We start from the raw sequence: 26,535 nt of genomic DNA on the forward strand, positions 1-26,535 counted from the left end.
AAACAAACAACCAAGAAACTTCCTTTCTCTCAACTAACAGATGCTCCAACAAGGATTAATAAAGAAAGAAAAGCTAAAGCCAAGGCCACAGCCAGCCTACTCAAAGGTATAATCGTCCTTTATTTTCATACATATGTATATTAAAAGCTTTAGACTAAACTTTCTACCTTTTTTATAGATTTAGACAATGAGACTCTGTTGGCCTCCCTTAACCCAGAGAATGTTAAGCTTCAAGATGACGAGATCTCCTCCAGTCAACTTCATCAGCCTGTAGAAACTGAATCAGCCACCATCCTTGAAGCTCCTGAAGTTCCTCCTCTTGTAAGCAAGGCAAAAGATTATGCTTATCAGCCTAGGAAACTTTTACTTTTAGTAAAATAATCATATCGGCCGTATTATCAAAATACTTGGCCAATATTGATACCTGATTCTCGGCCAAAATTGTTATCGGCCAAGACAATCTTTAATAAAATTTTCTTCTTCAGTGAAAGAGAAAGAAATCCACTGCCCATGGGACTTTAAAGAGGACAAAGTTTAACAAAGGTAAAAAGCCTAAGGTTGAAGCAAGTCTTCAGCCTACAGAAGATGTGGCCGATGACCTTGTGATCAATGTGTCTGATGATCCTTCTGATCATTCCTCAGATGAAAAAGAGGTAATGATAATTTTACCTAAGCTTTTTAACCTTCATCATTTTTAATAACATCATTTTTTTTTTCCTGGGTAAATATGAAAATTTTTATAAATATAACAAGATAATAAAAAAAAATAACAAAGGCATCCCCTTGGTCGACACAAGCTGTAACCACAACAAGAGTATTTAAATCACAAGTAAATAAACATCTAGCTAAGCAAAGAGGAGGATCTAATCCCCCCTAGATCCATATCAGAAAGTATTAAAGCTTCTCCACAAATAGCTTGACCAATTTGAATAGCATTTCTATGTTGCCCTTGGTGAAGTCTATTGTTCCTCTCATCCTATAAGAACCATATAGTTGTAGTATAAATTCTCTTCTAGACTTTGTGTATAAATTTTTGTTGCATAAACCAAGCAATTAGATTACCTAAGGTTTCAAACTGAGGCATGTTCCAACCAAAAAAATTTGACAGCCAGCGCTAGACAGCTTTAGCGAATGTACAGGTGACATCATTAGTCTTTCTTTTGCAGCAATCTCCTCTTCTTGACTTGGTCTACAGTCTAGTTAGGAATTTTAGCCCTTTTAAGGATTTTCATGAACCCATTGAGGTACCTTTTGATGTTCAAGTCACTCCTGCCAAAGCTTCATCTCAAGGAGACAACACAGCTCTTCAGCCAGAGTTTCTTCCACCAGTAATCAGCCATCAGCCACCCTTGGATGTAGCTATGGCTGAATTATCCAAAGTATTGAGTACCTCATACCTGTAATTTTTACTCATATTTAAAAAATCAGACGTCTAACCTTTTTCCATATTTATAGGTTATTCATGAAAAAGTTCCTTCATTTCCTCCACCAAAAGCTCTTGCTTCCTCCCTTCTAGCCTTGAGTAATTTCTTCAAAGATGTGGTAGCTTCAGTGACTGAAGAGAGAGAGAGTGACTCTTCAAGAATAACTCCAGTTACTTCAGCCAATGTTCCAGTACAAACTATGGAAAAAACCAAAAAGACTTTGGTTGAAATTTTGCAACGAGATGTTGCTAATCTTCCTCAATTTGAGACTGAACTCACGGCTGTCCTTACCATACTCAGCCAATATCCAGATTTCCCAGTTGACCTTCAAGCCACCATTGCTACTTTCAAAGGTCAACTGCCAGCTTTGGCTGATGAGATTTTCTAGGCCAATGAATCGATCAATCAATTTGACAGGAGCAAAACTAGGAAGGACATTCTTGGTGAACAGTTGTTAACCCAAGCTTCTACCTTTGATAAAGTGAACAAAGAGTTCGTTAGCCTTGAAGACAGAGAGAGAGTTCTCCAGCAGGAGATCAACCTGATTCATGCTCGTAAGGCTATCTTGTCTGCCGAGGCTGCCACATTGCAGTTTGAAGCTCAAGATCTTGCTCACGAGCATGCAAGTCTTCGTGAAGAGTTACCTAAATTAGAAGAATCAAAGAGATAAGCCATGGTTGCTTTCAATCGGTCCTTAGTGATTTGGGCTGATTTCAAGAAAAAAATTGGCAAACATATAATCTTTTTCAATAGGACCCTTTTTTGTAGCCATTATAGTGTATGAACTTAAATGACAATCTTTACACTTCAATAAATAAATAGCTTGTTTTGTTGCAAATACCGATACTTTAGCAAGAATTTTTATTAAAATTTAGCAACTAGATCAGCCTATAAACAGGCCAAATTTATTACATAGAGGTACACATGGTCAGCCAAAGGTACTAGCTGACTCTAATTTTTCCTTTCAAAGATTGTTGGCACATACCTCTTAAGGTACTTGCCATTAATGGGGTAATCATGCAACTGGCCACTAAGATACTTCAGCTTGTATGCTTCTCCACTTAGGACTTGATGAACTAAGTATGGCCTTTCCCATTTATGCGATCACTTCCCATATTTTCTATCAACCTTACCCACTAGCAGAACAACTTTCCAAACTAAATCTTCTTCAGCAAAAGGCTTAGGTTTTACCCTTTTGTTGTAGATCTTCATCATTTTTTTTTCTTGTGAGCTATGATATGATCCAAAGCATCTAGCCTGACTTCATCCAAGTCTTCCAATTCTGTCAACATCGCTTGAGTATAATTAGCCGGAGTTAGATTATTTTGGAATGCAACTCTGGCCGATTTAACCTTCATTTCCATAGGCAGAACGACATCATAACCATAAGTTAACATGTATGGTGTGATTCCTGTGCCTGTTTTTTTTTTTTTTTTTTAAATTTCTATAGGCTCATAGAGCCTCAGATAAAGTCTCATGCCATCTCCTTAGCTTATCTTTGATCATTTTTTCAATGATCCCTATTAAAATTTTGTTTGAAGACTCAGCTTGACCATTTGCTTGGGCGTAGTATGGTATAGAGGTTGCCATGTGGATATTCATATTGTGGCCAAATTGTAACGCATCAGCTGCCCTAAGCACTGTTGCATTGTCTGAAACAAGTGTTTCTGGAGTCCCAAATCTATGGATAATATGTTGTTCCATGAACTTTATCACTGTTTGCTGATCAACCATTTTACAAGCTTTGGCCTTAACCCATTTAGCAAAATAATCCATGGCAACAATCACCTAGTGATGGCCTTTGCTTGATGGTGGATTAACTTTTCCAATAAGGTCAAGGCCCCATCCTCTGAACTGCCATAATTTGATTATTGGCTGTAATTCTCTTGCTGGTACGTTTTGAATCGGCCCATGTTTTTGACAAGCTTGGCAACCTTTTACATAATCTATGCAATCTTTTCTCATTCTTGGCCAATAGTATCCATACCTTCGGATCAACTATCTCATTTTAATTCCTGCTTGATGGGCTCCACAACTGTCTTCATATACCTCGGCCATAACCTGAAGTGACTCTTCTTTACTTATGCATTATAGTAAGAGTCCATCTTCAAGGCCTTTTTTGTATAGATACCTATCAAGGAGTAGAAAATTGACTGCTCTTCTCTTGATACTTCTATCAGCCTTAATGTTTGGATTTTGGAGAAACATTATGAATGGTATCCTCCAATCATCATTAGCTAGATCTTCTATATCAATTACCCATGAATCGACCAACGTGGTATTTCTTAATTCGGCCGATGGCGAGGATCTTCGTGTTATTTTTATTAACTGATCTTCCATTCCAACTAGTACTCTAATTCCAGAGGCTACTTGGGCCATGTTATTGGCCTTTTTATTTTGTCCTATTGGCCAAAACTTAAGTTAAACATTATCAAATTGATTAATCAATGAAGTGGCCAGAGAATGAAATGGCCTTAATTGCCAACTTAAGCATTTGAAATATTCAGTAATTTGACTAAGTACCAAGTTTATATCTCCTAAAATTTTTACATCTCTAACAGCCATTTCAATTAGAATTTCTAGGCCGATTATAAGTGCTTCATATTCGGCCTGATTATTTGAACATTTAAAATCTAAGAAAAATGAAAATGAAGTCTTCTTCTAGCTGGTGAGATGATAATAATACCTGCTCCTGCTCCATCGGCCGTGCTTGATCCATCGAACATCAATATCCAAGGAGTTAGAAAAATGGTTGATGACTCTAATTCATCATAAACCTGTGGATCAATATCAGTTATTTGGCTAGTGATCAATAGCCTTGATAGCATATATTTAATCATATTAGTTTGACAAAGAATGTAAACATCAACCGGCCACATATATATTCTTAATTTCATGGCAGAATAATACAAAGATAAACAAAGTTTCTCAATTAAAGAATATCTGCATTCAACATCAGCTAGTACTCTGCTTAAATAGTAAATAGCTTGGTCCTTTCCAAGTTCATTATTCTGAGCAAGCATGCTGCCAATTGATTCTTCTATGGCTGATAAATAAAGCTTCAATGACCATTTCTTCCTTGGAGGCATAACTACTGGGGGGTTTGCTAAATACTCTTTTATTTTGTCAAAGGCCTTTTGATGGGATTCATCCCAATGGAATTTCTCATGTGACTTCAATTTTAATAAAGGAGAAAAAGCATGTACTCGTCCAGCATGGTTAGAAATAAATCTTCTAAGAAAACCTACCTGGTTGAGAAACCTTTGTAGTTGTTTTTTGTTGGTTGGGGCCATAGCATTCATAATAGCTTTGACCTTATTCTAATCAACTTCCATGCCTCATTTGTGTACCAAGAATCCCAAGAAATTCTCGGCTGAGACCCCAAACGCACACTTGAATGGGTTCATTTTCAATTTGTGGACTCTCATCTTTTCGAAAGCTTTTTCAAGTGTTCCAAATGCTATTTTTTGGCCGATGATTTTACAATCACATCATCTATGTTGACTTCCATGAATCGACCAAACATATCATGGAAGATTGAATTCATTGCCCTTTGATAAATAGCCCTTGCATTCTTTAGGTCAAATGGCATTACAACCCACTCAAAAGTACCAATTGACCTAGGACATCTAAAAGCTGTTTTGGGAATATCCTTTTCAGCTATATAGATTTGATTATAACCTGAATGGCTATCCATAAAAGACATTATTTCATGTTTGGCGGCTGAATCAATAATTTGATCGGCCATTGGTATTGCATATTCATCTTTTGGAGTGGCATTATTTAAATTACGAAAATCCACACAAATCCTAAGTTTGCCATTTTTCTTTATTACTGGAACAACATTTGATAACCATTCAACATACCTAACCATTCGGATAAATCCTACTTTAAGAAGTCTTTCAATTTCTTCTTTAATTTTGAGCATTACTTCCAAGGACATTCTCTTTGGTGGCTGTTTATATGGCTGAAAATCTTTCTTGATAGGCAATCTGTGCTCTACCAGCTTTCGTGATAGGCTAGGCTTCTCTTCATAACTCCAAGCAAAGCAATCCTTATATTCCTTCAATAATTTGATCAAATTGGCCTGGAAATTAGGCTCAAGCAAAGCACTAATAAATAATGGCTGCTGATCTTTTTCAGTACCAACATTAATTTCATATAAAGGATCCTAAACTTCTAATTTATTATCTTCCATCCTGGAAGGGGCTGACTCTAGATCTTCAAGTTGGATTGCATCCAACTTTTCAAAACCTTCTTCAACTATTTTGGCCATACTGGCCGATACTTCTTCATATAATTGCTCTTCTCTGACCAATTTCTTTTCAGCCAGATATGCTTTCAGGCTTGTGTAAGTGGCCCTGAAAGCTTACCGCTTCTTTTCTTCTTTATTTGTGTAATCCATCAGAAATGTCTTCAATTTCCTTGATGGTCGACCTGAAAATATCAATTTTCGGCCGAACTACTTCTGTCAATAGCTCTTCAATATCAGTATTAACCAAGTTTTTCTTCATTATTGCTACTGTTGGTCATCTCATCCTGTTAATGCCAACAAATTTGATTTTTATAATAATTTTATCATAAAGTGCAGCCTCGGCTGAATACACCCTAGCTATAAAGGGTATTATCGGCCTCAACAATTTTTACCTCATTTCCATCCCAGAAAATCAACATTTGATGCAATGTTGATGGGATACACATATTAGGGTGAATCCAATCTTGGCCTAAAAGGAGATTATAGGTCGTGGTTGAATCAATGATAAAGAAGGCTGTGAAGGATGTTTTACCGCCAATAGTAATTTCCAAAGGCAGAATACCTTTGGTGTTACTAGATCCTCCATTAAAACCATTGATGGCCATATCGGTTGGAACCACATCATCCATGGTTTTACCCAATTTCTTCAAAGTAGTTGCTGGAATGACATTTACCACCGAGCCATTGTCGACCAATATCCTATTAATTGGCTGACCTTCAACCCATACTTTAACATACAACGGCCTCAACTGTTGTGTCATAGCTAGAGGTGGATTTTCAAAGATGATTTTATCGGCCTTAGTTGGTTTGTCTTGAGAAACCAATCCTACCCCTGCCAATGAACCCTTTAAATCATTCTTAATTTTTGATGATTCAGCCTCGTCCTTATGATCGACTGATGTAACATCCCTGTTCATCTTTGGCTTCGTCCTTACTTCAAATATAGAAGGCAACACAAATACCATATTACAATTTACCTCATCCGGAAAAGAACCAAAACAAACCCTATACTTGGCCGCATGCTTTGGATCTTGATCTGACTGATCATCTTTCTCCTCATAGGAGGATGCTTCATTCCCAAAAGATATAGCAACCTCCATATCTTCAGCCTTTGGTGGTTGAAATATGTTACCAATAATAATCAACACTTGCAATAACATAAATCATTGTAAAATAAGGCTATCGTAAGGGTAAGTTGAACTGCAAGGATTGCTAGTTTATGGCAACCAAGGTTATAAAATCACTTTGCTTAATGAAACAGGTGTATAAGGTTTGATTTATTTGTCACTTAGAACTAGGAATTAAAATTTGCATAAAATAGTAAATGGAATGAATTTAAGATGAATTAAACTTATGTAGAGAGAAGTAGAATTGAATCCACCACCAACCATATAAACATGCTTGCTTGCAATTAACTTGGGGAACAACTTATGTATGTGACCATGAAATGTAGAAATACATGATTGCTACATTATCTTCAAGAATTTCATAAAATCAAGAATTAAGTATAATGCATCAAAGTTTTACATGATTTAACTACCTAGACTAGGGTGTAGCTTAAGACATGCTCACTAAAGTATGGACTATCAAATTCCTCAATAAATATGATGAGAGCACATGAAGTTAAAAACTAAGCATAATCCATCAAAGCGGTCCCTAAGTTATGGATTATCAAAATTTTCATACAACATGCTATTAAAAATCATTTCATAATCTCATCTCCATTCTCACTATGAAGATGTAAGCAATATAATTATGAAAAAAATACAATCTAAGACAAGACAATAAGTTCAACATAATCATTTATTGAAATAAAGAGCCATTACAACTTGTGTAAATCTCTATACTATGAAACTATCATATACATACTTCATTCCCCAAATTAAAATACAACTAGAGCATGCTTACAAGGAATGACTTCATCACCTCCCTAGGAAGGGAGTTAGTTACCCATAGCAGCAAGGGAGGAAGAGGTTGAAGAACTTAGCCCTTCTATTTTTGCCACTTTCAGAAAATATAACCCAAAAGCTCTCACAAACTCAATATTTCTCTCTCTAGAATCATCCTCTAAAAATTCAATAATGTTTTACAATGATCCATCTCACAAAAATAGGCAAAATATCCTACCAAACCCATTTAATTTCGTGGTCAGAACTCCTTAAAAGAAGGAAGACACATCCCTTCAATCAAGGGGACAACATTAGTTAAAACAAAGAAGACCACTCATTGCTGTCTGTAAGTTGGCAGGCACCCGCACAGATTGGCGGGCCCCTGCTGGGTGCCATGGTGCTGGCTTCCACGCTTAACAAAGGGGCATCCTGGGGCTGTTGTGGCAACTGGTGGGTGCCCGCAGGAACTGGTGGGGCCCCGCGGATTCTGGAGGCTATTGGAATTTCATTCTTTAGAATTTAATGCCTCGAGTCTAGCTTGGTGGTCGCCCACAAGATTTGTGCATGAGGCTGGCGGGCGCCCGCAATGGTATAAACTGGGCTCAAAACTACTTCTCTTAAATTGACCTTGGGCTTGGCCCAATGACTCCATCTTCCTTATTGTGCTCTGCAGAATGTGTCCATGAGTTCATTGGACCATATTTACTTAGCAAACATGTAGAGCCCCTGCCCGGTATGCCTTGTTCTTCAAGAACCCATAAAACCTCATTTTTATTTCTTTTTGAGGAACAAACCTGAAAATATACAAAAACACACAAATGAAGATAATCTATACAATAAAACCAAAATAATGGACTTAACTAATGCAATTAAGGACACTTGAATATGCAATATTCGACGCTTATCACACCCCTAAACTTATATTTTGCTAATCCCATAGCAAAACTAAAATGAAATACTTAATGAAATGACAACAATTCTCCTTTTTCGTGAGAGTGACGGTTGCATTTAGCATATGCAACAAGCCTTTTTAAAACCCTTAGGCATCCCTAGAGGACGAGTGAAGTCTCGCAAGGGTTTAACAGGAATTTTACCCACAAACATCAAACATGGTGCAAGAAGATGCACAATGCTCATTTGTAACTTGGAACATAGAGAACATTGGAGATGGAATCATTATGAAGACTACCTCGTGTATATGAAGCATTGATAGAACAAAATGGCTAATTAACTTCCAATTTTCATGTATTAATGATGAGCGCTGAAAAATGTGCTTTTAAACCCCTTAAGCTTGAATATTCTAGGACCTTTATCTATCTTATTTTTCCGTTTTAGATTAATTTCGTATTATTTCCCTTTTTAGGTCAATAAAGTTAAAACGAGCTAAAAATGGTGTCTTAAGGCCTTTTTGGAGTCAAACTAAGTCTTCGTGAGGATTTGGAGCAAAAGAAAGCTGATTTTGAGCAAAAGGAGGCTAATGCTGAAAAACTGCCAAGTTGGATAGATCCAACTTTTCTGAGATCGATCGAACTTGGATTGATCAAACTTTTCTCAGATCGATCCAAGAAAAGTTTGATCGATCGAAGAAAAAGTTGGATTGATCGAAAATGTGCTAGCAGTGAGCTGTCTTATTCCCGCGCGCCCAAAACTCCACCTACCGCATAGTACGGGATTAGATATTTTAGGGGCCATATTTCTGACTTAATGACTAAGAAAAGGACCTTCTATTTAAAAGGAAGTGACCCATTTTGTAAAGGGAGCTTTTTATTATTTTTACTTTTACATTGTAATTTTAATTTCTCTTTCTAGAAAAGTTAGAGATTAGGGTTAGAAGAAATGAGGGAAGTGGAGGCACATCTCAAGAACCCATCTCTAGATCCACATACTCTCTATCTCTAGAGCTTCAAAGAAGAAGAAGAAGAAGAGGAAGAAGAAGATGGAGCCATGTTTGGAGCTTGCCATTGAGGGTTTCATGACCACATCTACCTCCTCCATGATAGGCTAGATCTACACTTAAGGCTTAGATGAGCCCTAAGTCTTGTGTAATCTAAACCCTTGTATTTTTATTTTTGGGGATTTATATATATTGTTGTGATTAGTGTTCTAGCCTTGTGAATTTAATGAATCTTGGTATATTTATATGATTTCTATGATTTAATTCTTCCATTAATTCTCTAATTTATTTACATGTCTATGTGTGATTAAATTGGGAATTATTTCTTACATGATTCATGTGGATTAATTCTTTCTATTGGTTCTCTATTTGATTATATGTTGTCTTATCTGTGATTATTTAGGAATTGATCTCTACACTAGTTTCTCTATGTTGGTTGCATGTCTATGTATAATTAATTAAGGATCTAGTGATGACTAGACATGATTTTCATTGAATGGGTTTGTCAATTAATTTGATGGATTATTCTTATGCTTGATGGGTTATTCTACAATTTAATTCACGCTTGTAGGTAGGTAGACAATCTATACTTGATTTGATATTCAATGGCTTATTATTGCAAATTCCATGATTCTCTAGATTGATGTATGCTACAATTGTGACTAGTTTGATGGGTCATGCTTAGATTTGATGGTTTGTTCTACACTTAGTTTATTTATTGGTTAGGTAGACAATTCATACATGAATTTGATGGTCCATGCTTAATCTTGCAATTGGTAGTCGCATTTTGTTCACAACAATGTATTCCTCATTAATAGAAAGCAAGTAGTTAATTAAATGAGCTTAGTGGTGATTCCAACACCCTAAGGCCTCTCTTCATATCTCTTAAATCCCTATCTCTCACTAGTTTACTTTACTTGCATTTTAATTTCATTGCACCTTAGTGTAATAATTCAATATCTCTCTTTGCAATCATTTGGTACATTAGAGTTGAAGTTAAATTCCAACACGTATAATCCCTTGGGACGATCCCTACTCACTCTTGCTACATTAATAGTAGTGGTGGTAGTGATTTTTATAAATTTAAACTTGACGTAAAAGGCTTTTCTTGAACCGCACATTTACTACATTATTTTGGCGTTCATAAGCGGCCTCGTCAAATTTTGGCGCCGTTGCCGGGGATTAACAGTTTTGTTAGAATTATACTAGACAATAGTGTTCATTGATTGCTTCTATTTTTATTTTATTTTCTATTGTATATTCCTTTCTCTTGTTCTTGATATTATTTGTTCAATTAGGTACTTGACTACAAGAAAGGCAAACATTGGATTTTAAAGCAATCATTGGAGCTTAAAGCTAACATTGGAGTTTGAAGTTGGTTAAGGACCTTTGTGAGCATTTCTTGAAAATCTCGTAGTTTAATTGTTTCACTACTTTGCATGCTTGTGATATCCCTTGTTGAGGCTCATTATATTTCTTAATTTTTTTGTCCAAGCATCGGCCCGTGTGGAGGCTAAATTTTTTTTTTTTCTTGTATTTAGATTTTGATTGTGAATGGAGGAATTGTTTGGTCCAAGTTTGGGGGGAAAATTATATCCCTTCACCTTATGCTTCTCCATCATATTTTAATCCTTATGAGGTTGAGTCCAATTCATTTCAAGCATCATCATCTTATTATGGACTTGACTATTCCCATTATCCTCTTTGTGACTACTACCCTTCCTTACCATTTTATGATGAACCAACTCCACCACCTTCTAGGTATTCACCCGGATTTGAAAAAAAAGTGTTAGCTTTACTTGATATGCATATTTCATAAGCTCAACTTATTAATTCTCATTCTCAAATGTTAGCCAAGTTAGAAGCTCAAGTTGAGCAAATTGCAAGTACTCTTTCTCGTCAAAAGGAGGAGGAAGAGGCGAATAAAAAAATGGTAATAACTTCAATGTATATAAATGAGGATAATGAGAGTGAAGAGGAGGATGAGACAAGTGAGTTAATGCCTAACACTCTATCTTGTATAGAGGAGGAAGTGGCAAGTGAGTTAATAGCTAATCCAATAGAGCATAATATGATTAATGAGGACTTTCCTTGTTTTGATTATGATTTTATCTCGGACATTGCTACTCTAGAGAGTGAGGAGATGTTGACCACTATAGAGGTAGGAGAGGAGGAGGAGGAACTTGTTAAAGAGAACCTTCCTTCTATTATCTCCAAAGACCCTTTTGAGACATGCCTTTTTGAAATGTATAAAAATTGTGGTTTTGACCTTGAAAGCTCCAAAAATGAAGTGAACTGTCTAATGGACTCCTTAGCTAACTTGGAGGGTGAGGAGATGGTAATTTTTGAGGGAGAGAAAAAAGATGAAGAGATGGTGTTTCTTATTAATCCAAATGAGTCTTTGAAAAATAATGCCTCACCAATTATCAAAATGGATGATCATTTGAATGTGTTTCAAGAACATAACAAAGAGGCAAGCCCAACCATGATTGATTTTGTTTTCAAAACCGTGAATGAAAGGAACAATATCAGCTCTTTTATTTATTTTCAAGTCATTCTTTTGGAGAATAATTTCATTGTCATAAGTGAGGCATTAAATGAGAAAATTGAAAAGAGAGTCAATAAGGATGTTTCATATCCCATTTTTGATTCTTTTGATTAATAAGTTGACCCAACGTCTTGCTAGAGACGTTAAACACTAGTATTCGTAGAGTTTTTAACTCTATTACTCTCCCATTTCTTTTTATCTTTCATTTCTTGCGACGTCTAGATATTTGTTTTGGGTTCATACACACTGCTAGGAACTGTGGTCTAGGATTGCATGCACTTTCATATTGAAAAAAGGCATTTTGTGTCTGTTCGATCGATCTCAAAAGAGGTTTAATCGATCGAACTTCCACCCTACATCCAAATCACCTCTCTGTTTAATCGTGCGAAGATTTCCTGCATAAAATAGCTTTCTGTCCCATCGTGCGAAGTTCTTATCTGATCGATCTTAAGTTCCAAGATCGATCCAACCCCCTCTTAGATCGATCTTCAGTTCTAACACTTAGAAAATTTTTTGAACCCCCTAAAAAAGGCCTCTCTGTTGCATCGTTCGAACTTGTATGCAGGTTTTTGCATGTTCGATTGATCTGAGCTTCTTTTAGATCGATCTGGGATTGATCGATCTCTGTTTTTTGGTTGGCTTTTACTTAAAATTTATTTTGAATCTTAAATTTTAAAAAAATAAAAATAAATAAATGTTGGATCGATCGAACTTTTGTTGGATCGATCGAAAGTTCTGAAAATTTCAGAAACACAAAATGCATGCTCTCGGTCCCATCGTTCGAATTTTTCTATGATCGATCCAACATTCCCCCATCGATCCAAGTTTTCTATGATTGATCCAACCCAAAAAAATAAAAAAAATTATTATTTCTTTGCGTTCTTTATTTTAACTTCTTTTATTTTTATTTACTTGCCTTTTTATTTTTCTTTGTGTACATATTTGTTTTATCTAAAAAAAAAAAAAAAATTAATTAAAAAAAGAAAAAGACGGTTTTTCAAAGTAGCATTCCGTCTTACTAGAGAAGTTAAACTTAGCACCAACATGACACATTGTGTCTTTTATCTCTTGTATCATACATGTTCATATTCATTCCTATTTCTTTATTTTCTTGTATTTTGTTTCATTGTATATACTTTCAAAAAAAAAAGAAAAAAGAAAATGCATTCTTTATTTCATTGTATTTTCATTTATTACATTTTTATTTCTTTGCATTTTATTGTGTGTGTGTACATACTTGTTATATCATATAAAAATGAAAAAAAAAAAAAAAGTTTTTATTTTTTATTATTTTGTTCTTCCATCCTTTCTTACTTTTTGTTTTTCATTTCTTGCATTGTACATATTCTTTCATTGCATTTTATTTTTTTTATTTTTATTTTTCTTTTATTTTGTTCATGCATTTTATTCTTTATTTTTCTTACATTTTGTATATACTTGTTTTCATAAAAAGAAAAATATAAAAACTTTTCACCATTGTGCCCTTATGTGTAGTCATGCATACCTTATGTTTTAGTTAGGGCTTGATCTCGTATCTCTCATTCATATTGTGCTATATTGCCTTAGAATGCTTGATTTACTTATCTTATCCCATTTGATATTTGATGTGAGTTTGCTAGTGTGGTTATACAAATAAGTTGTTGATTCTATATTTGGGGGAGACCCTTTTCATTTTGGATTATTGCCGGGCTTTATCCTTTCACCACCATGGTATACTCTTTTCATCTTTTCCATTGTTCTCATTGCACATCGAGGACAATGTGCGGTTTAAGTTTGGGGGTAAGGTGATATAATTTGTTGCATTCTATTTAAGTTGAACTTTAAATGCATGATTGAGATTGGAGATCCTTGTTAGCGATTATTTTGATCTTTTGAGGACTATATTGCTTAAAATTTAAAAATTGATTGACTTGAAAGTCCAATACTCATTGTATGTCTTGCGGAGTCATTTAGGAGTAAATTTTTCGAAAGATTGACATAATGCTTGCATTTGTGGTCCACATCATCCTGATTTTGTGATTGTTTTGAAATTCACTCTAGAATTCTACACTAGCATAGGCACACACTAGCATTTATTTGTGGGGTACATGCTTTATTGATTATTGAATTGGTTATATCCCAATTGAGCTAGTAGTGCATTGAAAGCTTTCATTCTTGATAAAGGTGGATAACAACCACTTTTCACTAAGTAGCTCGGATTCTAGCCTCATCAAGCACTGAACTTCACGCGCCGAAGGGTGGAGGGCCCAAACTCTAGGTTAATAATTTGAAAAAAAAAAAGAAAAAAAAAAGAAGAAAGAAAAAGAAAAGAAAAGTTGCAAAAGCAATAAATAAGTGAGGACTTCTCCCGAAAGGTGAGAAGTGGAAAATGATTAGATGGAAGTTGTTTTGATTTGTAGCCTAGTTGATTTGAACTTGTAAGTCCTTAGGGGTGTTTGAACACCTAATGCCCTAAAGCCGTCCGGTTTGGGAGTCATTGACCTAACGTTCGACCTCATGGATCGCTAGAAAGCTTAATAGATCAACACATTGCATTATGATTCCATCTTTGATCCTTAGGGAAAAAAAAAATTGAGTGAAAAGAATAAGCGCACCTAAAACAATAAAGCTTTAATAAAAGGTCCACTTTTTGTCTTGATGATCGATACTAGATTTGTGTGCTAGTTTGAGGGTGGGGATGTGATCATTTTTTTAGTTGGTTAAGATAGTAACATACTTGATGCCGCTCCACTCAAAAGGATTCTAGAGTTGTTTTGATTTGCATGATCATTTTCTTGATGTGTGGAGGACCATACTTGCTTGCTTGATGTTGAAATTTTGGGAGATTGCTTGGAAATGTTTGAAATATTGCATACTTGAGGTAGTTTTCTCCCAATGCTTGTTTGCAATATTGGTGTCTCTTTTGAAAGAATAAGCTTAATGTTTGTGGGTATCATTTCTGGAAACCCTCACGAGACTTCACTCGTCCACTAGGGGTAACCTAGGGGTTTAAAAGGCTTATTGCATGTGCTAAGTGCAATCGTGTTCCCTACAAAAGTGGCGTTATCCATTTATTGCTTTCTAGTTCATAGTTAATTAGTTGTTCATTTCATTCCTTTACTTGTAATTCATTGCTAGGGACTAGTAATATTTTAGTTTTGGGGTGTGATGAGCGCTGAAAAGTGTGTTTTTAAACCCCTTAAGCTTGAATATTTTAGAACCTTTATCTATCTTATTTTCCCGTTTTAAATTAATTTCGTGTTATTTTCCTTTTTAGGTCAATAAAGTTAAAACGAGCTAAAAATGGTGTCTTAAGGCCTTTTTGGAGTTAAACTAAGTCTTCGTGAGGATTTGGAGGAAAAGAAAACTGATTTGGAGCAAAAGGAGGCTAATGCTGAAAAACTGCTAAGTTGGATCGATCCAACTTTTCTGAGATCGATCGAAGTTGGATCGATCGAAGAAAAGTTGGATCAATCGAACAAAAAGTTGGATCGATCGAAAATGTGCTGGTAGTAAGCTGTCTTATTCCTGCGCGCCCAAAACTCCAACTACCACATAGTACGGGATTAGATATTTTTGGGGCTATATTTCTGACTCAATGACTAAGAAAAGAACCTTCAATTCAAAGGTAAGTGACCCATTTTGTAAAGGAGCTTTTTATTATTTTTAATTTTACATTGTAACTTTAATTTCTCTCTCTAGAAAAGTTATAGATTAGGATTAGAAGAAATGAGGGAAGTGGAGGCATATCTCAAGAACCCATCTCTAGATCCACATACTCTCTATCTCTAGAGCTTCAAAGAGGAAGAAAAAGAAGAGGAAGAAGAAGATGGAGTCATGTTTGGAGCTTGCCCTTGAGGGTTTCATGACCACATCTACCTCCTCCATGATTGGCTAAATCTATAATTAGGGTTTGGATGAGCCCTAAGTCTTGTGTAATCTAAACCCTTGTATTTCTATTTTTAGAGATTTATATATATTGTTGTGATTAGTGATCTAGCCTTGTGAATTTAATGAATCTTGGCATATTTCTATGATTTCTATGGTTTAATTTTTCCTATTAATTCTCTAGTTTATTTACATATCTATGTGTGATTAAATTGAGAATTATTTCTTACATGATTCATGTGGATTAATTCTTTCTATTGGTTCTCTATTTGATTACATGTTGTCTTATGTGTGATTATTTAGGAATTGATCTCTATATTAGTTTCTCTATGTTGGTTGCATGTCTATGTGTAATTAATTAAGGATCTAGTGATGACTAGACATGATTTTCATTAAATGAGTTTGTCAATTAATTTGATGGATTATTCTTATGCTTGATGGGTTGTTCTACAATTTAATTCATGCTTGTAGGTAGGTAGACAATCTATACTTGATTTGACATTCAATGGCTTATTATTGCAAATTCCATGATTCTCTAGATTGATGTATGCTACAATTGTGACTAGTTTGATGGGTCATACTTAGATTTAATGGGTTGTTTTACACTTAGTTTATTTGTTGGTTAGGTAGACAATTCGTACATGAATTTGATGGTCCATGCTTAATATTGCAATGGGTAGTCGCATTTTGTTCACAACAATGTATTCCTCATTAATAGAAAGCAAGTGGTTAATTACATAAGCTTAGTGGTGATTCCAACACCCTAAGACCTCTCTTCATATCTCTTAAATCCCTATCTCTTACTAGTTTACTTTACTTGCATTTTAATTTCATTGCACCTTAGTGTAATTAACCAATATCTCTTTTTGAAATCTTTTGGTACATTAGAGTTGAAGTTAAATTCCAACACGTATAATCCCTTGGGACGGTCCCTACTCACTCTTACTAAGTTAGTAGTAGTGGTGGTAGAGGTTTTTATAAATTTAAACTTGACCTAAAAGGCTTTTCTTGAACTGCACATTCACTACATTATTTTGGCGTTCACAAGCGGCCTCGTCAATTAACATTATAGTCTATATAAATACTTTAATTGTTATATCTATAATAGACATCATCTCTAGCTTCATTTAAAGTGAGCCAAATTCTCAATATGCAACTTTTACCCTCTTTTTTAAATTTCAAGAACACAAGCCTTTAAATCATTGAATTTTCCTTTTAAATGAGGTCCCTAAGGCATGATTTTATTTTATTTTAGATGGTTGTGCAATGTCTAAGTCACTTAAGCTTTCTAACTAACCCATGTAGCAAGTGTTAGGCCAACAACTCCCAAACCGGACAGCTTTAAGGTGTTAAGTGTAAGGACATTCCAAGGGCTTAATAACTCGAGTTAGTAAGGCTATTAACTCAAACAAACCATATTTATTTATTTATTATTATTTTTTTTTTTGTGAATGACCGCGCAATGTCTAAGTCCCTTAAGCTTTCTAACTAACCCATGTAGCAAGTATTAGGCCAACAACTCCTAAACCAGACAGTTTTAGGGTGCTAGGTGTAAGGACACTCCAAGGGCTTAATAACTCAAGTCAGTAGGCTACGAACTTAAACAAGTTATTATCTTCTTCTTCCTTTTTATTTTTTTATTTTAGTATCATGCCAAAGATATCCATTCATTAGGGTCGTCAATTCAAATCAGTAAATCGGGTTGCATGCCTCACAATTAAGTTTCCAGTGTGCATATGTGAAGTGTGAAGCATAGAAGAGAGTGATACCCAACGATAATCTAATTGAAGTATTTATATAAACCATTTTGAATCCACATGATAATTTTAGATTTTACTTATTTCAAAATTATCATTTGTCTCTATACACAGAGTATTCAATGACGAGACCGCTTGTACACGCCAAAATAATGTAGTGAATGTGCAGTTCAAGAAAAGCCTTTTAAGTCAAGTTTAAATTTATAAAAACCACTACCACCACTACTACTAACGGAGCAAGAGTGAGTAGGGATCGTCCCAAGGGATTATACGTGTTGGAATTTAACTTCGACTTTAGTGGATCACAAGATTGCAAAGGAGAGATTGATTGGTTGATTATACTAAAATTCAATTAATTAAAAGGCAATTAAAATAAACTAAGTTCAGATAGGGATTTAAGAGATAAGAAGTGAGGTCTTGGGGTGTATTGCAATTGCCACCAAGCTTGTTCACCAAACCACACACTTTCAACTAATTTGGGGAAAACCTTCTTGTGAACAAAATGCGACTACCAATTGTAATATTAAGTATGGACCATCAAATTCATGTATAAATTGTCTACATAACTGACAAATAAACTAAGTGTAGCACAACCTATCAATTCTAAGCATGACCCATCAAACTAATCACAATCGTAGCACACATTAATCTAGAGAATCATGAAATTTGCAATAATAAGCCATGGAATATCAACTCAAGTATAGATTATCTACCTACCTACAAACATGAATTAAATTGTAGAACAACCCATCAAGCATAAAAATAATCCATCAAATTAATTGACAAACCCATCTAATAAAAACCATGTCTAGCCATCACTAGATTCTCAATCAACCATACATAGACATGCAATTAATATAGAAAAACTAGTGTAGAGATCAATTCCCAAATAATCACACATAAGACAACATGTAATCACAAAGAGAATCAATAGGAAGAATTAAACCATAGAAATCATAGAAATATACCAAGATTCATTAAATTCACAAGGCTAGAACATTAATCACAAAATATTATTCCCCAAAAAGTATGAAAAAGATAGAGGTTCAGATTACAAACTTGGGGCTCATCCAAGCCCTAAGGAGAAGTCTAGCCAATCATGGAGGAGGTAGATGTGATCTTGGAACCCTCAAGGGCAATCCCCAAACATGGCTCCATCTTCTTCCTCTTCTTCTCTGTTGAATTCTAGAGAGAGAGTGTGTGTAGATCTAGAGATGTGTTCTTGGTGCCTCCACTCTTCTCTTTTCTTCTAACCCTAATCTCTAACTTTTTTAAAGAGAAAATAAAATTACAATGTAAAAATAAAATAATAAAAAGCTCTCTTACAAAATGGTTCAATTCCCTTTAAATATAATGTGACGACCCTGGTTTTTAGGCCAGCGTGTCTTGTGATGAACCGAAGATTAACCCGATAACGGATCCAATATGCGGAAGCGAAAACAGAAAACAAGACTCTAAGAAGTCAAAGTGACCTTCCATGAGGTCGTGGAACTCAATGAGAACTGATGCGGAAGCAAAAGATAAAAAATATAACAAATAAGCCCCCAGGGGCAAAATGGTCATTTCTAAAAATTATGGATTCGGGTGCCACCAAGTACACCGCTGGAAAGACAATGAAAAACTAATCAAGATGGACTCAAGAATCACCTGATTCAGAGTCCAGACGGAGGAGAAACGGCATGACGAAGAAAAACGAACAATTAAGGCTAAAAGGGTAAACTGGTAATTATCCAGGAAGATCCGGATGCAACCGAGCACTCCGTTGGAAAGACAGCGAAAAATTAGTTAAGTTCAAAAAAAAGTTCACTCGATTTGGAGTCCGGACGAGGGAGAAACGAGTATTTGAAGTTGAGGCATCGCGGCGACCCGATGAAGGCCATGGCGCACATGGCGCCCATGCGCGAGCCCACCAGCGCCCAATGGCATGCATATGCTGATAGCAAGGGTCCAAAGCGGATTTTCCAGAACTAAGGCTTGAAACGGAGGTCAAAATGAGTTTTCCTGAAAAAACACGAAGAAGAAACCCCCCCTAAAATCGATTTTTCTACCCGACTTCGCAAACGGAAACGAAAAAAACTCACTGTAAAATGCCCAAAATGCCCCTCCAAGAAATCTGGTCATGAGGGTCATAAAGCTGCTAAATGAAAACTAGAAGCTGAAACTTCACGAGGGATTTCCGGTACCAAGATGACATTTTCTGGAAAACCACAAAAAAGAAACCCCTCCTAAAATCACGTTTTCTAAAACTGATGTGAAATGTCTAGAATGCCCCTAAATCAGATTATGCAACAAAATGTCAAAATGAATCCCTAGGAGGCTCAATTTGCCAAGGAAGAGGTTTTTCTTGAAAACGATCATGCACGCAAACGTAACTTACCTATTTGGACGCGCTACAATGGTTCATGGCTTAAAAATACCACCGATGCAAAATCCGACCCCCCAATGGCCGAAAAGGCAGAAATGGACTTGAAATGGAAAATATAAAAACCAAAATTGACAAATGATTTCAAATTACCGTTTGGCCCTTAGCCACACTTCAAACATGATTTATAAGACCCTATGAAAGAATGAAAATGGAATTCCCACACCCGATGCAAAAGTTATGACATAATGTCTTATGAATTTTCAATATTTCCATAATGAAGTTTGTAAGTAAAAGTGCATAACATACATAATATATGATATTGGCCTCCGGCCTCATTACATACACATCAAAAGAGTGTCAAAAGGTGCACTTAAGTGCACATTACATGGCTTCAACAATAAGTACAAGTTTTGTTAAAATAAACAAAAGTAAACATGATATGCTACCATATGCATATTCAATGTCATCAAAAATACTGCAAGACTTCTAGCATGTCTAAGAGTATTGTGTATCCCACAACAAAGCTTCTTTACCTGCAAAACACCTAGTAACTTCGGGGTGAATAAACAAGTCTAACAAGTTTATTTGTAGGGGATGAGCATGTATGACTCGATTTCTTTAAGATTTTTAGACAACATGAATCATTTCAAAAAGGAATCATGTCACCTAACGTCTATGTCAAAGATTAGACTCAAGTATCATCCTAAGCTATCTTAGATCATTTCTAGCATAAATCACATCATCTATGCAATTCAAACAATATGGAAGCACGTTATACAAAGCAACAAGATAAAGGTTCTTAAAGGTATCAACTTGCAATCTAGAATACAGAAACAACTAAAGTGATCATGCCACCTAACGTCTATGTTCTAAATAAGTCTAAGGAATCATCCTAGACCATGTTGAACAATCAAAACACAAATTACAATTTCAATGCAATCTAACCACATAAAAGTATGTTATACAAGGCAAAAAAATACAAATTCTTAAAAGCTATCAGCTTGAAATCTAAAGCACGAAAACAACAGAAGTGGGTCATGCCACCTAATGTCTATGTTTCAATTGAATCTATATGATCATTCCTAAACTACATTAGAACATCAAAATACAAATCACAATATCGATGCCATCTAACCAATATTAGAACTTTTAATACAACGCGTAAAGCATGGTTTCTCAAAGTAAACATCCTGAAACTTAAAACGAGAAAACAAGTAAGAAACAACAAGTCATAACATCATCTAGTTATCAACTTGAAATGAAATGCAAAATCAAATAAAGTGGACACTTCGACGTCACGCCGGATTAAACCGACAATGTGGTTACTTTAGGGTTACTAGCCTATGAGTAACCTCCCTATGTGCGCACTAGACTATATAGAGGGACTATCCCCCGTACTAGAACCACGTCCTAACCGTAGTCAAACAATGACATCCCCAAGTTTCCAAAATCAATAAGTTGTGCAACAACGTATATATCAGCATGTATATACAAGATAATCAACTATCTACCATGCACAACCAAATTTGGAAACCTATACAATACATGCTCTAAGTCCACAACTAATATGATATGATGAATGTCGAATCTTTAGTGTGCGATTCGTTACATGCTATGCATGAAAGATGTTAAATACGAAATGTGCAAATCATTACACAAGGCAACAATATATTCAATAAGGAAAACATATTCTCATGAGTATAAACATAGCAACTATGTTATCCAATGCTCAAAACATAACCAAATGAATATACAACAAGTCCATGTCCAGGATTTTGATATAGAAACGACTTTCAAACACAATTAAATCCATGACTCAATTAGATAGAATTTAATTAAATAAAAATAATTAAATTCCCTAGATTCTAATTCAATTCCAAATAACCTCAAATTAATACATATTAAAGAACATAGCATGGTCATCACCTATATCCATTCTAAAACTCAATTAGGTTATTGGAATAACAAAGTAGAACTCTAATTAAATCATGCTAATTTAATTACCAAGGTTCTAAAGTAACTTTAAATGGTCCACAATTAATATATACTAGTAAACAAGTCATGGCTAATACAAATATCAAGTTAAAATCTTAATTAAGCTAATGGGACCACAAAATAGATTTTAATTGATTCTTTTAATTAAAATCCCTAAATTTTCAAACTTAACCAAATGCTCTCAATTTAACATATCTTAGAGAACATGCCAAGGACTAATGTAATATCACATTACAAGTTTATTTCATTCAATTTATGACCATGTGAATTAAACTTTCACTAAAGTTAAATATAAAATAAAAGTTGCAATTTTCATGCAATTAATCCCAATTTAATATATGTGAACAACCATACCAAAGCCTAATTTTCTAACATGTCACAATTCAATTCCAAGTTGTATATCACCATGAGGATTAAATCTTAAACAAGGAAATTAATTAAATGAAAGGTTTCAAAACCTCACGGAATATTCTAAATCAAATATATATGAAGCTATATGGCATGTAGATCAAGAATATTAAGTCGGAATTCAAATGAAGTGAATAGTGCACTCGGGGCAAATTAATTAATCAAGTTAATTAATAATTACTAATTTTCAAAACACCTCCAATTACTTTCAAATTCAACTATGTTGAAGAGTATGCTAAGGCCAAATATAATATGCTATCACACATTGATTTCAAGCTAGTTAAGGCCACATGAATTAATATTTTATTCAAGATAAATATTAAATAAAATCTTCATTTCTTATCCAAATGCTCCAATTTTAATATATGTTAATCAACATATCAAGGTGTAATATAATGTCAAGCCACAAGTTTAAAACATGATATAAGTCACCGGGAAAATTAAATTTCATACTAGAAAATAAATAATCAAAAATTCTAGATTTAATATCCAAGCATGCAATTGAGTTGAATAAGCATCACAAGCATGTAATAGAGCAAGAAAGTAAATTATAACACCTCCTACCTCAATTTGAGATGAAAACTTCAAAGGCCCACCGAAAAAAAAGTATTCCGAACCCGCCGAAACCGAAGGGTTTTGTTGGGGATAACACGATCTACATGAATCCGAAGGAAGCCCCATGAAAATCACAACTTGACCTCAAACCCAAACTCAAGAAATGGTCGAAAATGAATTCTAATAAGGGGGAATGGTAGAACACGTCGAGGGAAACAAAACACGTGAAAGTCGAAGACTTTTCACTTAGGAAAAGTAAATCAAAGGAGGAGAGAGAAGGTGGCAGCTCCATGGACATCCATGGCTGCTTCAGGTTGTGTAAGAGGAGTGGGGAAGATGAAAAATGAAATATCTCATCCCTCTTTTATAGAAATCTCAAAAAGTGCCCCGAACGGGCCTCGCCGGGTCTGGAAAAGTGGATTTTGAGCAAACGCACTCAAATGGCAAAACTTCGTGAATGAAAAAGATTTAAAATGAGAAAATATGAACAACAGAAGAAACAACATCAGAAACCAGGTCCCGAGCAGAAAGTTATGCCCTGAACAAGTTCGGCGGCAACCGGGTCCAGAAACTCTGAAATTGGAGAAAAACAACCAAAAGGAAATTCTATGAATTTACGAGTCAACAAAAAGTGAAAATGAATCCCGTACGAGGATCCAGGCTCCAGACGAGATATTTTGCAATAACTTTCGTTAATTGCACAATGGCCCCTACAAAAAGGGTTAACTGCGAAACTGCCCTAGAATGAAAATATCTTCCAAAAGATATTTTCTGAGATGCCCCTGAAATAAAATATCTTTAAAAGATATTTATGAAAAACACCCCAAGAAAAGAAAATAATTCCAAAGAATTGTGCATCCATGCCCCTATGGACACCGAGTGCAACTAGAGTAATTTTTTGCAAAAGTAAAGATACGTATTTCGTGGAAACCATTTAGAATGAAGACACGTAAAGTCAAAAACCAACTTCGAGCATGAAAAGTGAGGTTGTGCCAAGAACTAACAAACGGAGATAAGACAGAATAGGGAAAAGGACGGAATAGGGAAAATGACAAAAGTGAATAGTGTCCCGAAAAGTGAAAATGCGAAAATGACTTGGTCCTCAAAGGAAGTTGCCAATCCACACGAAAGAGTCTCAGAAGCCAATTCTGAGCACTCGAGATGACACTAAACGACGAGAAACAGATCTCAGAAAAGAAAATTAAACGGAAAAAAATTCATCCGTAAAATTTCAAGAAAAAGGAAAGGAAGGTAAATGACCGGGTTGTTACATATAAGGTCATTTTCTTAGTTACTAAGTCAGAAATATAGCCCCAAAAATATCTAATCCCGCAACTATATGGTAGGTAGAAATCGGGCGCGCGGAAATAAAACAACTCGTTGCCAGCAATTTTCGGTCAATCGAATGAACAGTGTTTGATTGATCGAAATGTTCGATCGATCGAATGAACAATGTTTGATCCATCCAAATTTTCAGCATTTTTGACCTTTTTCTAGATTTTTCTAAAATCTTCTAGGAACCTTTGCTTGACTCCAAAAAGGTTGCAATGCATCATTTTTAGCCCATTTGAACCTTATTGACCTGAAATAGACAAAAACACAAATAAGTACTAAAACGATAAAATAAAGATAGATGAATGGACTAAAATACCCTCACTTAGGTGCTAAAATGCGTCACATTTGAGCGCTTATCACACCCCCAAACTTAGATATTGCTAGTCCTTAGTAATGAACTACAAGGGAAATAAAGAAATAAACAACTATACAACTATCAACTAGAAAGCAATAAAAGGATAATGCCACTTTCGTAGGGAACACGATTGCATTTAGCGTATGCAACAAGCCTTTAAAACCCCTAGGTTACCCCTAGTGGACTAGTGAAGTCTCGTGAGGGTTTTCAGAAATGATATCCACAAACATTAAGCTTTTTCTCACAAAAGAGGCACCAATATTGCAAACAAGTATTGGGAGAAAACTACATCAAGTATGCAATTTTTCAACCATTTCTAAGTAATCTCCCAAAATTTCAACATTAAGCAAGCAAGTATGGTTCTCCACACATCAAGAAAATGGTTATGCAAATCAAAACAACTCTAGAATCCTTTTGAGGGGACCGGCATCAAATATGTTGCTATCTAAGCCAACTAAAGAAATGATCACATCCTTACTCTCAAACTAGCACACAAATCTAGTCCCGATCATCAAAACAAAGAGTGGACCTTCTGTTAAAGCTTTAGTGTTTTAGGTGAGCTTATTCTTTCCACTCGATTTTTTTTATTTATTTATTATTATTATTATATTTTTATCCTAAGGATCAAAGATGGAAGCATGGTGCAATGTGTTGATATATTAAGCTTTCTAGCGATCCATGAGGTCGAGCGTTATGTCAATGACTCTCAAGTCAGATGGCTTTAGGGCACTAGGTGTTCAAACACCCCTAAGAACTTACAAACTCAAATCAACTAGGCTACAAATCAAGACAACCTCCATATAATCATTTCCCACTTCTCACCTTTTAGGAGAAGTCCTCACTTTTTCTTTTTCTTTCTTTCTTTCTTTTTTTTTTTTATTTTTTTATTTTTTTATTTTTTTATTATTATTATTTTTTGGTTAAGTTCAATTATTAACCTAGAGTTTGGACCCTCCACCTTTCAGCACGAGAAATTCAGTGCTTGATGAGGCTAGAATCCCGGCTACTCAATGAAAAGGGATTATTTTCCACTTTTGTCAAAATGAAAGCTTTCAATGCACTACTAGCCCAATTGGGATATAACCAATTCAATAATCAACAAAGCATGTACCCCATAAATGAATGCTAGTGTGCTCCTGTGCTAGTGTAGAATCCTAGAGTAAATCTCAAAACAATCACAAAATCAGGATGATGTGGACCACAAAAGCAAGCAAAATATCAATCTTTCAAAAAAATTACTCCTAAATGGCATCCACAAGGCATACAAGGAGTATTAAACTCTTAAGTCAAGCAATTTTTAAATTCTAAGTATTATGGTCCTCAAAAGATCAAAAGCATAGCTCAAATGGATCCCAAATCTTAATCATACAGTTAAGTCTCAAATTAAGTAGAATACAACAAAGTCACCTTACCCCCAAACTTAAACCGCATATTGTCCTCAATGTGCAATGAGAACAATGAAAAGGATGGAAAGAATATACCGTGGTGGCAAAGACATGAAGCCCGGTAGTGATCCATTGGGAAAGAGTGCACCCCCAAACTTGGAATCAATAACCTACTTGAATAACCACACTGGTAAACTCACATCAAATATCAAATGGGATAAGAATAACCAAGGTATGCAATTTAAGATAATATAGCACAAAATGAAAGGGAAATATGAGATCAAGCCCAAAATAAATCATAAAGTATGCATGACTACACAAAAGGGAACAATGGTGAATTTTTTTTATATTTTTTCATTTAATGAAAGCAAGTATATACAAAATGCAAGAAAAATAAAGAATAAAATACATGAACAAAATACAAAAAGAAAAATAAAGAAGGTAAAATGTAATGAAAGAATATGTACAATATAAGAAATGAAATATAAAAACTAAAAAAAGGA

The sequence above is a fragment of the Cornus florida genome, unplaced genomic scaffold (genome assembly GCF_030987335.1).
Source record: "Cornus florida cultivar Cherokee Brave unplaced genomic scaffold, ASM3098733v1 CherokeeBrave_3.0.0_Hap2_Chr05, whole genome shotgun sequence".
In the NCBI taxonomy this organism is placed as follows: Eukaryota; Viridiplantae; Streptophyta; class Magnoliopsida; order Cornales; family Cornaceae; genus Cornus; species Cornus florida.